The sequence below is a fragment of the Desmodus rotundus genome, chromosome 3 (assembly GCF_022682495.2).
Source record: "Desmodus rotundus isolate HL8 chromosome 3, HLdesRot8A.1, whole genome shotgun sequence".
NCBI classification, from domain to species: Eukaryota; Metazoa; Chordata; class Mammalia; order Chiroptera; family Phyllostomidae; genus Desmodus; species Desmodus rotundus.
The window spans coordinates 110,561,757-110,578,142 of NC_071389.1; the positions used below are offsets into that span (position 1 = coordinate 110,561,757).

Consider the following 16,386-nt stretch of genomic DNA (forward strand, 5'->3'; position numbering starts at 1 on the left):
TTTTGAGTCTGTTAGGAAGTGTCCCCTTCCCTGCTGGCATGCTACCTAATGTGTCTCTGGGCTCTACACTGCCTTCTCCAATGAAGGGATGAGTAAAGCTTAAATTGCCTGATAGTTATAGGAGGAAGCATTCAGGGGAGATAGAAGAAGCCCCATACTATTCTCCTGCCTTTGCTGTTCGACCACAGCATGGGTCCCCAGGGATGGAGACGAAGCCTTTTCCATTCCCAACTAGATATGCTTCAGAAGAACTTATCCACAGGAAAGATGGTATCTTGAGAGACAAGGAAGCTAGATCTATCCTAATTGAGGAGTTCTATGAGGCGGAGTCAGGAAGGGGGTTGTTGAGCAGGCTGGCCCCATCCCCACAGGGATGTCCTGGGCTGCCCTCACAGGGAAGATGCAGAGTGTCAGCCTGAGGAAGCTTACAGAAGGCTTAGCTCCTCATCCCCCAGACTTGCCATAGGTAGTGTGCCCTGGTCCCAGGGTCATGCTCACCTTGGAGGTCTATCAGCTTCCTGGTTCATTCAGGACACAAACCTGCAGCAGGATTACCTGGACGCCCTGACCATCCTGACAAACATCCTGAGTAGCCAGCAGCACTTGGTCTGTGGATTCAGTTTCCCCCAGAAACTGTCAGTAATAAACCTCATGGTGGTAAGTACCTCTCAGGAGGATGGAGGTGGAAATGCAGAGAGGAGAGAGGACGGGTCTCCTGGGAATCCTTGGTAGCGCTCCTAGGCTAGACCTGAAGGTAGGAGTCCAGATTTTCCAGTGTCCTTTTCCTGCCTCAGTATTCCCTTTCCCATCCTCAAGGCAGATGTGAGTGCTGGGGGAAGGTGTGGTTGGAAGTAGGAGAGGGGAGCGGACCTCAGAGTCTTTGGAAGTCCCTAGAAATTCCAGATTCCACCTTCTGATGAACACAGCCCAGAGCAGGTAAACACAGAGGCAGACAGGAAAAACATCTTTGTCTGCCACCCATTGTGTGTGTGTGTGTGTGTGTGTGTGTGATAGGAGCTTATCAGGGAGGAGCCATTGGACTGCATCTCCAGCCCCATTAGACAGAAGGCAATGAACATCATCGCTAACTTCAGGTAACAACATGCCATCCACTCTGTCTTCTCTGCCCTGGTTCTATTTCAGCTCTTTCTTCCCTCGTCAATCCCCACCACTTATTTTCTGCCTGTGCTTCTAGCATAAGGGAGCAGTAGCAGTTTAATGGACAGTGTCTGCCACTTTTTTGCCAGGATTTTTTGGATGGGATTTTCAAAGCACCTGAAACAGATGGCCTGGAGATGAGACTCGCTGTCACTTCTTCCTAGGCTTCTTTTTGCTGTCAGGGCTGCCCCGGCTAGGCATCTCCATCTCCATCACTGATGCCCATTCTCTGAAAACATCTGGGGAACCAAAGAATAATATATCCTCCCAAATTAGCAGTACCCTTTCCTGTGGTAGTCATGAGGCGAGGGCCTCTTTCCCTTAGTCCCCTTCTTTCCACCTTCCTGGCTCCTTTCACCTTTTCTTACAGTTCCTCCTTTCCTCTTATTACTCTTTCTTCTGTTATCTTTCTCTTCCTTACTCCCACCTTCCCCTCTGTCTCTACCATCTCTTTCTTTACCTTTCTCAGCAGTTATTCCTGACCTTCATGGTCTAGTTACAATTTTTCTTCCTGTTTCTTAGGATGCTGGGGCCCCTCTTAGAGGTAGAAGAAGGAGTAGAGCTACTCCGAATGTGCTTCAACAGTGTGCTCTGCCTGCCACCCACAGAATTTTTGCAAAAGGATGCATCTAGTCCTACGGAGACTCAGGCCAATATGGTAAGTATCTCTCTGGTGTTTGTCTCTTTGGCTTTAGTTTTCTATTTTTTAAATTTTATTTTATTGATTGTGCTATTATACTTGTCCCGATTTTACCCCTTTGTCCCCTACACCCAGCACCACCCACTCCCTCAGGCATTGTTCATGTCCATGGGTCATGCGTATAAGTTCTTTGGCTACTCCATTCCCTTTTCTGTACTTTGCATCCCTTTGGCTATTCTGTGATGACCTATTTGTACTTCTTAATCCCCTCACCTCTTCACCCATTCCCCCACACTCCTAACCCATCCCACAACAATCAAACTGTCTCTGTATGTATGATTGTGCCTCTGTTGTTCTTGTTTGCTTAGTTTCCTGCTTAAATTCAATTGTCGATAGCTAGCAACTGAATTTGCTTGATTTTCTTCAAGATCAGTTGGTCTGTTCACCGTGGGCCTTCTTTTGATCAGTGGTCTTGTGATCCTTCCTTTTTACTTCATATTGATTTATGTTATGAAGGAAGGACTGTTACATACAGAAAGGGCTGATGTGGGAAGTTTCCTCTGGTTGTGTCCACATGGGGCTCTCCTCAGTGTAAATCTGGCTAGGGTGAGGAGGGTATTTTGACCAGATTTCCCTGCTTGGGGGGCAGACTGGGAATTCCAACTGCCCAGTAAGAACAGCTCTACCCTGAGGTGGATTTCTTTTGACTCCTGTGTTCCAGGGAAAGCTGCCTTTCTTTTTCTTTCCTCCTGCTTTTCAGTTTTAGTGGTCTGGATCTATCACAAATGTTGCTTTGGTTCCCCCAGCAGGCCTACCTTTATAAGCGCTTGTTGGCAGATTACCTATTTTCTTTATAAGGTTTTGGGCAAGGCCACTCAGTTCACTAAAGGGTAAGAGAGAGAAATCCACTCTCCTAGCTTTGGGAATCGGTTACCTGCCAACTGGCAGGTCGTCGGTCCTCTTCCCCCGGACCAGCCATCCTTTGAATCAGGGTCTCTTACTGAAGCTACCCACACAGGGAGCAGAGTCCCAGATGAGCTCAAGGTGGGGAGAGGGGATGGAGCAGCAGGGAGTAGTAGCTATGTCATCATGGATCTCCCAGTCCATCAGGACACACTGCCTGGCTGGCAGACATCTGTGCTCTGGTGAAAGAGGAATCTATTGAAGTGAGAGGCAGGCAAGTAGTACTTGGAATGTAGGGGGCGATATTAGAGCAGGCTTTCTCAAGGAAGGCTTCCTAGACAGCCAGAATACTGAGCAGGGTGTCTAGAGGAGGGCTGGGCCTGAGAGCTTCACAATTATTTGAATCCTGTTTTCCCTTTTATTTGTGCTGCAGTCATTGCATTGTCCCCAAACGTCTTCTGAATCATCCAAAGTTTCTGAGGAAAAAAGTTGAAGCTTAATGTAAAAATTGGATGTAGATTCATTGCCCTACTCAGTCATTTTGAATGCAACGGCCACACAGTACACATGCTCACTCAGTGGTGTCTACCATCCCCAGTTACTCTACAGTGCATTTATCGCTGTTCATCCCTGCACATTCCAGTCATTGGCTGCCAGGTTACATGGCTGTCACGTGAAGTGTTGGTATATTAACAATGGCTGGAATTTTTCCGGACAGACCTCATATTCTGCAATTCTATGTGTGGTTTTGAAATATTTTTGAAAATAAAATTTTGATGCAGCAATTTTAGACTGTACCTCTATGTCCTCATTTGGAAAATGGAGGTAACATTAATACCCACCTTGAGGCATTTTCAGTGACAATTAAATGAGAAAGCATATGTGAGGTGCTTTCAGTCCAGTGCCCACTGTGCAGTCCATTTTACAGTGGTTCGGTGTGATTTTCTTGGACTGCAGGATTCCACTGCAACCAAGCGTTCACACCTCCGCTGTGTGCCCAGCACAGTGGAGGGACAGAAAATATGCACAAGTGTCAGGCTCCCAAGTGTCCCTGCTCTCAATGAGCTCACTCTCAGGTGGGGGAGATGAGGCTGTTCACACAGCAAAATAATGCAAGATAATGTGTGATAAGTTACTTAGATGTGAGTGTGGCAATGGGCAGAGGCAAGCAGAGAAGATGTCAGTCAGGGGAGACGGGGTAGACTCTGCAGGAGCTGCATGGAGGGCAGGAAGGAGACTGAGTTAGAGGGAGCTCACACAGGAGAGCAGTGTTTGCAGTTCTAAAGGTTGAGACGTGCAGAGATTTGTGAGGGCAGTAGTGGGACACTGGCAAGGGCTGAGGCTCCAGTGCCACCTTGATGAACATACTGTTTTAGTTCACTCTTACCCTGGTTTGAGGCAGATGGGTGGGGGTTTACATCTGGGGCTCAACCCAGCCTTTGAAGATCAGGACTGTCCCTAAAAGTCCTACGTGTCTGTCTTCTCCTGCCCCCCAAAGCAACAAAGAAGTGGGAGTAAACTGACCCCCCTCTTCATGTCTACCTTTTCTCTAGTGCCCCAGACAGTAAAGCTGCAGCGTGAGGTGATGAACTCCACCATTTTGGTAATTCAGGAGGACCTCACACCAGTGAGTAAAAGGGCAGAATGTTTGGACTGGGAGGTCAATTGCTGTTTTGAGACCTTGAGGTCTGGTAAAATGGAGAAGGGAAGGTTTGGGGGGGATGAGAGTGGTAAGGCACATTTGCCAGGCCACTTCTGACCCCAGATTGCTGCCCATGGCTTACATTTGAGCCTCTTCTGTGGGCAACACTGTTGTGAGCCCAGTGGGGATATGGAGCTCTAAAAGATATTATTTCTGCCCCCTGAGAATTTACAGTTTTCTTGGGGAGAGAAGCATCCTCAGACTGCTGTGGGGCCTAAGAGAGAGCTGTGAATCGCTGCTACATCTTGCTTTATGGATTCCTAAGCTGGTGGCAAAGGGAGCCACTAGCCAGCATAGTTCCAACCTTTGGCAAAGCCTTGTGGCTCTCCCTACACACCTGCCATGACTGTGTTTTAATGCCAGAGCCAATCTTCCTTTGCTTCCCCATTTCTGACTTTTCCCACAATGAGCTACACCTGCCAGCATTCCTGTATTTCTGCAGCTTTTCTGGGCTGCCATAGTAAGTCTCGTAGGCATGGCCCTGTGGTGTGAAGGGAGTCATCTGCCAGCTCTGTGTGCCATCTTGTGCAAGTCACTACTGCAGTTTTCTGTAGTAAAGTGGGAGTTGGCCTCCTAAATAAGTGGTTGTCATACCTCTTCCTGAAACCTCAGGTATTCAAGTGGAACCTTACATAACAGATAAATACAGATAAAACAAGTAAGCTGATTGGGTGGCTGTGGAGGTAAAGACATATCCTAACCTTTCTTTGCCGTGGAGAGCAGATGTGAATGCCATGGCTCTAGAAAATCTCTGTCCCTCTTCTGTAAGACTTTGGTTGTATGAGCACCGAGGTTGAAGGGCTGAGTAGGCCAGTTATTGGACATGGGTTCACAGAGCTGTGGATTTTTGGAGCTGGGAAGCAGAACCCACCTAGCTACCAGATTAGGGAACTGTCTCCTGGCCTGCCAGCAGAAGATGCAAAGTAGGGCGTAACACCTTATCCATCCGTCAGTCCCTTTCTTTACACAAACCCCGTGATGAGTGGCCTTCAGTTGTGCCTTGGAGGTGCTGAAGTTGCTGCTGACAGCTGCATGTGATAGTGTTGGCCTATGCAGATCAGCATAAGTGTGGGAAGCTTCTATCCTGCCCCGAATTTTATTTACTACTTAGGGTCATGGAACTGACAATGTGGGACCATTTCCTCAGCAAGACTCATACAACTCTCGCCCCCTAACCCCAATTGTCCAGGACCCAGCACTCAAATACAGCAGCCTTTAACCTTCCCTTCCTCATCCCCAGACTTCAGCACTCACGTTTCCCCTGTTCTCTGCACACTGTACCTTTGCCCTACCCCGACCCCCCCACCCAATCCCCATCCAGCAGCTCTTGAGTTCCCCTCTCCATCCCAGTGGCATTGTGAACAACTGTGAGCCAGCCATTCTGCAGCAGATTTAGAACCACGCAAAGAACCTCCTCTGCAGCCTGGATAATAATCAGAGGGTCCTGGCCAGGAGCATCTATGCAGAGGTAAAAGCCTGGGAAGAGGACACCAGCCCTTGACTTTCATTTCCTGCAGCTGAGGAACACTTAACAGAAAGTTTGAATACCGTGCCACAGAAAGCAGAAAGAATAGAATTGAAACATGTAAAGTGGGGTTTCCTTGCCTGCCACTCCAGGAGCCTGGTTGAAATGGGCAGGGAAAGCCTGGTGAGGGGATCAGCAGCTCTAGTTCCCCAGAGTGGACCTTGAATCCCAGCATCTGGCCTGAAATTCAGACTTTATGAGCATCATCTTCCATGGCCTTAGTCTCTACTCCATGTGTACAGATCTGCCACTGCCCTCAACTGGTCACTGCCTTACCTGCATTGGGGGCCTGGGGAAGGACTGAGGGGGATTGGGATACACATGACTTTGTCTCTCCTTGCTCCCACAGCTCCTGTGGCACCAATCAGTGACTGAGACTCTGGGGAAAGACCTTCTGGGTGATCTAACCAGCTGGATCAAGGAGCCTGACCTCATCATCAAGGAAATCAGGCTCTGTGGGATCAGTAACCTGGCCTGCACCCAGGAAAAGTTAAGAATGGGGTGACCAAATGGGAATCAAGGGTCCATCTCCAAACCATTTAACGTACTGTCCTTGGGTGTCTTAGTTACCTAGGGCTTAGTTTATTCCCCACCCCTCATTCTAGGGCATACAACACCCAGTCTGTAGACTTACACAGCCTGGCCTTCAGGACTCCAATCACCCTGAGCCCCAGCCTTGCACATCCTTGGCACATCCAGTCCCTCGATCCCCTGTGTCTGTTTCTCTTAGGCACCATCTCTTTAAAAAAAAAAAAAAAAATCCCTGTCCCTAAAGTGTTGCATGATCCCCAGGTGGGAAGTGATCTGTGCCTTCTTGCACATAGTCTAGTTGAGCCTGGTTCCTTCTTGAAGGACCTCCTGAAGGACAATTGGTGAGTGAGGTTACGGGGGTAAATGCCCTACAGAACATCATCTACCATAGGAAGACAGAGGACAACAAAGTGGTCTTTGGTAGCATCGCCAAGCAACTGCGTCCACTCATCAATGATGTTATCGACCTGAGTCCCTGGGATTAGTTGGGAACGGTATGCGCTGGGACTGCAGAGGAACTGTTGACCATGAATTAAGGATTCTGGGGCAGGGCTACGGGCCTGTAGTGACATAGGAAAGAAGACATGGCTACCTGAAGCAGTGCATTGCGCAGGCCCCAAATTCATCCCCTATTTCATACAGATGTCCCTGTCACACACTCTTGCTTCTCTCTTACCACACTTGCCTGAGGGAGCCATTGAAGGGAAAAAAGTGATGCTGATATGAAATTGGTTCTCACTCCCAGGATCTACTCCTGCAGACTTGAGTAGTGTGGAGAGAGGTCATGGCATGTGGCTTCTTTCCTTACAACACAGGGACCCTGGAATGCCAGGAGCCTGGTCACAAGAACCCAAAGGCTCAGAAACCTGAACTTCCCAGAACAGTACCTATTCTCTCCACATGTTATCCTCCTTACAGAACATGGAATTTTTGAGCTGAAGGGACTTGACATCAGAAATGCTTGCTTACAGTGCTCCTGCTGGCATCTGTAACTTTTCAGTTTTTGAACCTTGGATTTGAATTATTTCTGTGTCACTCCTCATCTCTAAGAACCTGGACATTCATCCTATGATGGCAGGGTCAACATCTGACCCATATGCCTCTAAGTCACAAGGACATAAATACTGGGGTACCTCATATCCTAGGACTAGAACCCATGTTAATGGTAGGCACCTGGCTAGCTGACTTGTTAGAGCACGAGACTCTAAAACACTTGTTAAGAGTAAATATATCTCAACAGAAACCCAGCCCTTCCTGCTTATAGACTACAAACTTTCTGCAGAAATCCACCACTCTACAGGGTTATATTGGAATGTGGATCATGGGCCTATTGGACCCTACTCAAAATTGGACAGGGATCTGCTCCCTTGTATGGAGTCTTCCTGACATATCAGTCACATAGGAAAACTCCTTACGCCCCTTTCCCCTTAGGGGACAGTGACACTTAATTCAAAAGGGGCAGCCCATTGACCCCCACAATAGCACTGTTAGGAGTTCTCTCTGTGGCTAGGGCTGTGGCAGGTGGCACCTCCCTAGGTATTCATCACCAATTATCTCTAGAAACATCGGAGGTACTGACCAAGATGGGGGAAACCCTAGCTGCACTCCAGGAACAGTTTGACACCCTAGTAGGGGTAGCCCTTCAAAACCAAAGAGCCCTAGACCTACGCACAGCATCAGGAGTCGGGACACGTCTGTATCTCAAAGGAGAGCACTGTTTCTCAATGTTAACAAATCGGGCCAGGTCCAGCAAAACATTCAGGGTACCTGGAGTCTGCATCTAAAGTAAAAAATCTGAGCCCCTCAATAAATCCTAGCTCCTGGCTCTCAGGCATAACCCGACTACAGCCTTTCCTGGGACCCCTCCTCTTAATACTCCTGCTCCTTATGCTCGGACCAGGTACCTTTTAGCCAGGTATCTGCTTGTAAAGTTTATACCTTCCAGGCTGGAGCAGTTCAAAAAACAAATTGGGGCACTACGTGTCCTTGCAACATCATCAACCACAGCAAGCACAAGCACAAGCACAGCTCATAGATATGGCTTAGGGACAGCTCTAGGACCCTTCCCAGCTGGAAGCAGTTCCAGAAGACAGACCTTCACCCATTTACCCCCAGCCTCACAAAAATAATAAAAAGCAGCCTGGGATGAAAGTGTCAGGCCAGTTTCCCAACCCACCAGCATCTGAAAGTAGTCCTGGGACAACTGAAACTATATAGTGCTGTTGTCACTGACAAAGACTTATCGCCCATCCTGAAACTGATGAAGGTGATACCGTTCCCAGAGGGCTCTGCCCACCTCCCACACAGAGCCCTCCAAGGCATCCTCATCATCCCAGCCTCTCACTACTCTGAGGCTTTGTGACGCACCTATAAGGGCTTCTCTTTCCCTCTCACCAAATGTGGGAAAAGTTTCCCCTGCCCCTCCCTTTCTCTTGCTCCCTTCTGTACACACTTTAGGCCCTGGTATATCACCAGCTGCATGCCCTCTTCCCCCAACTTCTCACCACTCTGCTGCCCCATCTTCCCTTCCATACCCTCTGGGCCACCTTTTCCTGGCTCAACTTCTGTTTCCCCATCAGACAAGGAGGGTAAGGTGGAGGAGCCAAGTTTTCCCCTTCCCCCTACAGGAACATCAGCAAAGGGAATGGGCAATGATGTCTAATACTATCTGTTTAAGCTACAGCAAAATAATTGTAGAGAACAAAGGAGCCATCTTCATGTACTTAGATGGCATCCTGGCCTTGGTCCTGCAGCACTACCAAACTGCATTGTGGAGAAGGTACTTCCTGCTTACTCTGCTTCTCAAGCATCCCTTCTCTGCCATCTCTCCTTCTCCCCTCCCACAAAAAAATGCCTGGCCTTGAATGGGAGTCAGGGGGTGGGCCTAGTACAGTTATTTCTCCTGCATTTCAATCCTTTTCATTTAATCCCACTTGAGACTCTAACTGGCCAAGCAGGGACCACAGGAATTCTGAGTCTGTTAAAAAGCGTCTGCTTTCCTGCTGGCATGCTACATAACATGCCTTTCGTCTCCTCACTGCCTACTCCAATGAAGGGATGAGAGCGTCAGTGCTCTCAGCCCCCTACAGATTGGAACCCTGTTAATAAAAACCTGTTTCCTTCAACACTAACTGTTGACTCATGTAGATCCAAGGTGCCAAGTGTCTGCGCCCAAGTTTGCACAGTTACATGAACTGTAATTAAGAAATAAAACACTATTGTAAAAAAAATGGATAAATAAGTTTGACTTCATTAAAGTGAATATTTTCCTTTTTAATATTTAAGTTTAGTTTTAATTTAATTTTTTCCTTTTTATTTTCCTTTTTATTGAATTTATTGAGATGACACTGGGTAACAAAATAAACAGGTTGTGGGCACACAGCTCTACAACACATCATCTGTACCCTGTAATCCAAGTTCATCCCAAGTCAAGTCTCCATCCATCACCATTTATCTCCCCTATCCCTTTCTTTACCTCTGCCCCCTCCCCCTGGCAATCACAAAGCAAAAAATCACTATAGCAAAATGTGTTAGAAATATATGCAAAATGAAGTGGATCAGTATTGTGTAAAATTGAGTTCTTATATAATGTGGGGCGTTTGGAGACATTCATTTCAGGGGCTCAGAAATGTTGCCCACTTGCTGCCAATTCCCTGACTGTTTTCTAATGGTCAAGCCTTCTGGATGTAAGTGGGACCCAGATAAGGAGAGTATGAATATATAGAATTGTTCACTTGCATTTTGCAGTATATTTTTACAAATCCTTTCATAGCTATTCTCTGTTTTGAGCCCTGTGGCTGTACCAAAGAATTGGTACAGAAAGAGAAGAACAGCCCCTGACCTTCAGAAACTGGCCTAATTCTCACAACCAGGCCTCAGCTGTCAGGACCTGGCTTGGGTACTGGGTCATGGTGTTCTGCTGCACATAATGTCATAGAACAGCAACATCAGCAACATCGGACAGTCTCTCTGTGACCACAAGGGAAACAAACTACTCCATAATCAGACAAAAATAAGATCACTGTGAAAATCACAAACACATCTGGTCTCTCCACATCCTAGCTAATACAAGTGACTGCTGCTTCATTACCCATCACAGCTTGAGCCCTACTCCATTCTCCCCCCCTTCTAAGTAATAACTGTTAAGATGCACAGTCATAGACTTACACCTGCTCACTGATAATCCAATGCATAGAAAGTCCTTGCCTTCCTAAATCCTCCCCCAATTCACCAGATATGAACTCAAATCCTTAACTTCTTTCTAACACCCTCTTTAGTGGTGAGTGTATTGTTCCTTCTTGCAAGAAATTCATAAGCCCAACATTGTTCAACCACAGGTGTGTGTTCTTATTGGTTTTTAACTGGGGGATATTTGCAGCTATGAAGGTTCCACCAAGAGTGAGCAGAAAACCTCTCATCCTTGAGCCAAGAGACTCTCACCTCCATTACGATTTACACATCTGAAACTTTGACAAAAGACTTTTTTATTTTTTTTTTTAGAGAGGGGAGAAGGCAGGGAGAGAGGGAAAGAAACATCAATGTGGGGTTGCCTCTTGCATGCCCCTACTGGGGACCCGGACCACAACCCAGGCATGTGCCCTAACTGAGAGTCAAACTGGCCATTACTTTAGTTCACAGGTTGACACTCAACCCACTGAGCCACACCAGCCGGGGCACATCTGAAGCCTTTTGAATCACTACTCTGTGGCCCATGGCTAGGAGGTAAAGTCAGGATGACTATTGCCTCGAGACCCTTTGGCTTTGAGCTTATTTTCTTTTCCTAGGAGTGATGTGCTATGGGACACTTCATGGTTATCTGCTCAGATTTGGATTGCTCCCTAATAAACTTATTGGCTAGCCTTCTGATAACTGCTCTTATGTCTGTCTGTCTGTGTAATGTCTTAAGTGTTGTACTTAGGTGGAGAAGTTGACAGGAACAGCACAGACACAGGCCCAGGCCCATGAAGTCCATCCTAGAGCTGGTCTCTGGGGTGGATGAGTTCAGGGGATCCCCTCAGGTCAATGTCCTTTGGGACCATTTACCCCAGGTCACCATTTCCAACCTCATAAAGCCTCCTTCCCCAATCCTTACTTGTATTGTTCCAGGGAACTGCTTTCTCTGAAGTTCTAGCTGCCTGGAATCCTGAGGATTTTAAGCAGCCCAGTTGGTGACAATTGGCCTTTGACGGTATATACCCCAGGGACACAAAGTCTCCTTGTTGATTGTTCTTAATCTAAAACACAGGTAGCAAACACAAGGCCCGCGGGCCAAATATAGCCCTCCACCGTGTCTTATTCTGCCTGGCACCTTGTTTCCACACTGTGGCAGCCCTGAGCTCCTTGCCCCTAGTTACAGAAGAAGTTACATTTATACAGTCCTAAAATTACATTTGGCCCTCTGAAGGCAACCACGAGGTTGATGGGACCCCCAGTGAAAATGAGTTTGACACCCCTGATCTAAAACGACACTCCTCTGGGCCAAACATGTGCTGCTATCGTGTTAAGTCATCTCCTTGTTTCTTGAACAGAATTTAAGAGACAGTTTGCAATTGCAACGGCCACTTGGGGGAATTTTGACATGGACAAGATTGTTCATTTCAGAGGTGCAGTGAAGAAAACAAAGAAATCCTCATGAAGAGCTTGTCTTGCCGAAAAGAGAGATTCTTTCACTTAATGTAAGAGACACAAGCCCCTTCTCCTTTGTGTCCACACTCCGGGGATTAGTGAGGTTGGCTTTTTATTGTGAAGCTTGATAAAAGTGTAAAGGCCCAAGCTGCTGTCTAAAACGGTATAATGTCACTCTCTTTCAAGTGTGTATGTCAAAATCTGCTTTTTATATCTAACCGTTTTTTATCCTTGCCTTGCAGAAGGAACCTCATTAAGCTTACAGAGATAATTTCATATTTATTGGAAGCCGGCACGCTCTCACTTTTTTGTTTCTATCCCTCCTCTTTTTCCATCTCTTAGAAAACTGTAAAGGTAACTAATCGAAAACATCATCAGTTGTTTGAGTGTGCATTCTAGGGGTGTCTAGAGTCCTGATAAACTGTCCAAAATGTCTGAAAAGTTACTCAATTGTGTTTCTTTTTGTGAACACAAAATGATTTTTCACTCTATTTCTGAGGTTATAAGAAAAGGTTTTAGCTCTGAGATTAGAATCTTGGGCTTGACTCCATCTTTAAAATTTGCCATATACAGACAATGTCAGTACAATATTTTGCTTTGAACAAGGCCATGGTTAAAGTTCTCATGATTCAGACTTTCTAAGTTTTCTATTATTGGTTTTATGATATAGGTTATGCTGTTCCCATACCATGTTTACATATAAAAATTACCTATGAAATTGTATTCAACTAAATACAATCATGAGAATGGCTCATTTGGGGGTGAGCACAGGGCCTTGAGATTTTGCTTTATGGGCATGTCATCTGCTTATTTTTTCCCTTTTCTTCTTTTTTGTTGTTGTTCAAGTACAGTTGTCTCCATTTTCCCCGCACCACTCCTCCCTCCCCAGTCATCTCCACCTCCCACCCCTGATCCCACCCCTCCTTGGTTTTGTCCATGTGTCCTTTATACATGTTCTTGAAAACCCTTCCCCCTTCCCCCCCCCCATTATCCGCTGCCATCTCCCCTCTGGTTCCTGTCAGTTTGTTCTTAATTTCAATGTCTCTGGTTATATGTTGCTTGCTCGTTTGTTTTGTTGATTAGATTCCAGTTATAGCTGGGATTGACAAATCACTTTCGACACAAATACAGACACTGGGTCTTCTCTTCCCTCTGGGGCAAGCTGTCTGCTTTTGTTATCCTCACCTAGCAGAGAGCCCAGCATACAATAGGTCTTAATACATATTGAATAAATGAATTAGTGTTTGCTTGGAAAGATTACCTGCATCCCTTCCCCCACCCTCTGTGTCTGGGTAGAATGGACTATCACTGGAGAGAAAAGAGAGAATGTCTTGAGATTTTCTCAACAGAATATCAGCATAAAGCGCAAACGGATGGCAAGTTGGAGAAGGTGTGACACGGCTTTGTTTGTAGAATTTTTCTCTGAAAGAAGTGCACTAAAGAATATAAACACGTTGCATTAGGAGTAGAGGAGATGCTGTCAACTATCTTCGTGGTCTGCGTGTACTCTTCAACCAGGATTCATGGCCAGGAAAACAAAGACACTCTTTGCTTGGATAATTTTATTCCCTTCCTTTGTTGCTTTAAATAGGCAAGATGTGGTTTGCATTCCTTTCACCACTAATGTTTGTTTTGTGTTCCTGAACAAAAATAACTTGCCCTCAAAGGTTGCTCTCAAAGGTTGTTAAAGATCCCCTCTGCCTTATGCATTCCACTTATTTGTAATCAGGGTCTTGAGTGTTGCTAATGGAGGCTCCCTCCACGCCCTATCTTCTGTGATAAAGCAGTGGGTGGTGAGTCTAGCTATGTTTAACACCAGTGATATCAGTGTCCTTTAGCCTTACTGTGAGGATCCTAAGGCTGGAAGGATTATCTGTGCGTACAATTGCTCTAGACAAGGATGTGCAGCAGCAACGCAGTAGTGTGAAGATCATCCATCACCATCACCACTGGTTGGTAAGAATAGCTCTTTACAGTTTACATGTCTTTTTTCTGGTTATTCTCCCTCTTAATCATTAACAGCATCCTGCAGGATAGGTTACTCCCTACACACAGCCAGAAATGTTAAATGGCTCCTCCTACAGCACACAGGCTTGGCAGGGCCGAGATTAAAATGTAAATCCAATGTCTTTGCCTCTATGCTGTGGTAAACGTCCACTAGCATTTTGTGGAAGTCCAACTTCTTGGCAATGTGGAGAAAAAGCAGCTATAACCTTCCTTAACATTCTAACCTAGCTAACAATCTTCAGCCCAGAGGAAATCTTCCAACAGTCCAAGACAGATAGGTATACATGCATACCTGTAAATGTACACATTCACCGATCAACCATAACCTGAAATCTGAAGCCAGAGACCAGAAAGAAATTCTCATGGTGACATTGTTATGATCTGGGTTTGTCTTCATCTCCCAGGGGTCTCTGATTTTACCATAAGCAAACCTGAATCCCAGGGCCTTCCTTCTCCTAATTTTACCCTGCATACAGAGCCTCCAGGAACTTCCACCACTCACCACCCTCCGATAGGTACTGATCTCTAAACTTGTGCAGCGATTTGTGCTTTCCATGTCTCTTCCACTTGCACTAGCTGGGTCTGTCTGACAGATACATCTCTGTGACTTCACTGGAATTCCAGCCCCAAAAGCTACAGTGCTTTTTGCTGCTGCTTGTGGCTAGGTGATGGTTGACCCTTCCCTTCTTCTTGGCTTCTATCTGACACTGCCAGGAGCTCTTCACAGACACTCATATTGAGGCACATAGTGGGATGAGAATGAGGGAAAGGCCTCAACTGCCTTCTCGGTTTGAAACTTAGACTGAACATGAGAGGTCTTCCTGCTCCAAGACAGGAGGAAGATGGTATCAGAGGAAAGAGCTTCTGCCCAATGAGGTCAGGGCAGGGCCGTTGGCAGCTTCTGTTAGTTTTGCTGGGGCAGGCCAGTGGCAGTTGACAGTTGGCAGTTCTGAAGTTGCGCTGAGGATGCTGGGATGGATTTTCAAGTGGTCCTTACATCATGAGCCTAGTTTTGCTCAAGGAAGCAGAATAGCAGGGAGAAAATATTTGCAAATACTGCCAAAACCTTTTGTTAGTCTCTGGCTTTCACATCCTTCCTGAAAACTTAGGCAAAGTGCTAAGCAACCCAACTTTCCATCTCATCCCCATTTCTTCATGGTAGAGGTTCTTGCTGGTAAAGTAATAGCTGAAAGTGGGAAAGATAAAGGGTTATAAAAACTGTCCTAGCTATTCTACAAAAAGCCTTTTTGGATTCAGATTATGGATCTCTGAGTCTCAGCTAGGTTTTTTGGGTCAGTAACCTTGCTAACTCATTGGCTCAAGAATTGTAGAGGGTTTGTTTTATAAATGCTTGATACTTGTTGGTTGGATAAATAAACAGCTAAATGAAATTTTATCTGAGCCCCAAAATTGCCTTTACCAACACTAGTTAAAAAAGCCTCAGCCTCAGGCCACACATACTGGAAAAATGCCAGTCTGTCAGCCCCAGGGAAAAGTGGGCAAAATTAAGCAAGTCCTAAACAAGTCCATGACAGGGAATTTCCCTCCTCTTTTGTTGCCCTTGCTTCCACTGTGGCCCTAAAAATCCCATTGAACAGCCAGTCATCAAAAGAGAAACAGCAGGAGACAGAAGAATCATTCTTTGCTGTGGCCACTTAGAGGTTTCCTGGGAACCTGGCTTTCTCCCAACACATTGCTGCATGAGCGTGGTGGAGACAAGCTTGGGATCTGAAATCAGTGAGCCCAAATTTTGAGTCCAGCGTCCTCTTACTAAATGTGAGACTTTGAGAAAATTACTTAATCTCAGTAAACCTTACCTATTTCCTCAATCTGTAAAATGGGGATAATACTGGGTAAAACACTAAGCATAATGACGGGAATATCAGTAGTGCTCAATGAGTGTTTTTATAACTCCTGCATCCCATTCTGTTACGCCTTTCTTTCTCTTCCTTGCCATAACTTCTAATCACATCATTGCCTATGAATAGTCAGAGAGCAGAGCGATCAGAAAAACTAGGTTTTTAGACAGCCAAGGACTTATTGACAAGTCCAAGAACAACCACTGCAGCTCAACCAATGGCCTTGTCTGTTGAAAAGCACAACTAGAAGCTGGTGATATCCCTAAGCCCACATAGGTTCCCAAGAATGACAGAGGTGTGTATCTATTCATAAAGTAACTAATGACCCTTTAAAAGAAAGCAAGTTTGTTTTTTGTTTTGTTTTGTTTTGCTTCCAGGACATCTCACATGACACCTAGATTGCCACGAGCCTGCTGCTGTTGACTCAGTAAAGTCA

General features: G+C 46.0%; 1 long non-coding RNA gene and 1 pseudogene across 1 annotated transcript; both read left to right on the top strand.

The window, feature by feature from the left end:
- Positions 1 to 923: 923 nt before the first annotated feature.
- On the top strand, positions 924 to 4,322 carry LOC139440798 (uncharacterized). Its single transcript, XR_011651016.1, has 3 exons — positions 924 to 1,094; positions 1,681 to 1,816; positions 4,255 to 4,322. It is a non-coding gene; the product is annotated as an uncharacterized lncRNA (long non-coding RNA).
- A 100-nt stretch (positions 4,323 to 4,422) lies between these two features.
- The window catches only part of LOC128780384 (ATP-dependent DNA helicase DDX11-like), a 129,727-nt pseudogene continuing 117,763 nt past the window's right edge, over positions 4,423 to 16,386 (top strand).